The following is an 890-nucleotide window of genomic DNA, read 5'->3' on the forward strand; positions in this document are numbered from 1 at the left end:
ATGAAGTCATGGCTCGATGGCTTGCCTTGGGGCATAGAGCTGTCCTCTGAGGCTTCACGCCAAAGATGCACAAGCAGCCTGCTGAGGGCGTATAGTGGACAGAGACCCACCAGAGACCCACCAGAGACCCACCAGAGACCCACCAGAGACCCACCAAAGACCCACCAGAGACCCACCAGAGACTCACCAGACCCACCAGAGACCCACCAGAGACCACCAGAGACCCACCAGAGACCCACCAGAGACCACCAGAGACCCACCAGAGACCCACCAGAGACCCACCAGAGACCCACCAGAGACCCACCAGAGACCCCAGCAGAGACCCACCAGAGACCCACCAGAGAAGCAAATCACGTCTTGAATGGCAAAATCCACTCGCCAGCTGGCCTTAGAACTAGCCGTGGGTCTGTCTCTGTGACTACCGAAAACTTCAGAACAAAGTTGACTGCAAATACAAAGTTGCCAATGTCTTTGCAATTGTTACAAACAAACAACGTATAACAATATGCTTCAATAAAAACTGAGATGACTGCATTAAAATATAAACAGTAGGCTATAGGCCTATTTAAATCTTATTGACATACATTTCATGTAAAATACATTGAGTTCTATTTTGTCACTTCTATAGGCTACTATCTGTAATTTGCTCAATTACAGACAGCTCAGCCGGTCGCTGACCAAAGGAAGCAAGGTCTTGGGCCCTCCTCCACAGCTCAGCCGGTCTTGGGCCCTCTTCCACAGCTCAGCCGGTCTTGGGCCCTCCTCCACAGTCTCAGCCGGTCTTGGGCCCTCTCCACAAGCTCAGCCGGTCTTGGGCCCTCCTCCACAGCTCAGCCGGTCTTTGGGCCTCCTCCACAGCTCAGCCGGGTCTTGGGCCCTCCTCCACCAGT

Source organism: Salvelinus sp. IW2-2015, unplaced genomic scaffold (genome assembly GCF_002910315.2).
Source record: "Salvelinus sp. IW2-2015 unplaced genomic scaffold, ASM291031v2 Un_scaffold3227, whole genome shotgun sequence".
In the NCBI taxonomy this organism is placed as follows: Eukaryota; Metazoa; Chordata; class Actinopteri; order Salmoniformes; family Salmonidae; genus Salvelinus; species Salvelinus sp. IW2-2015.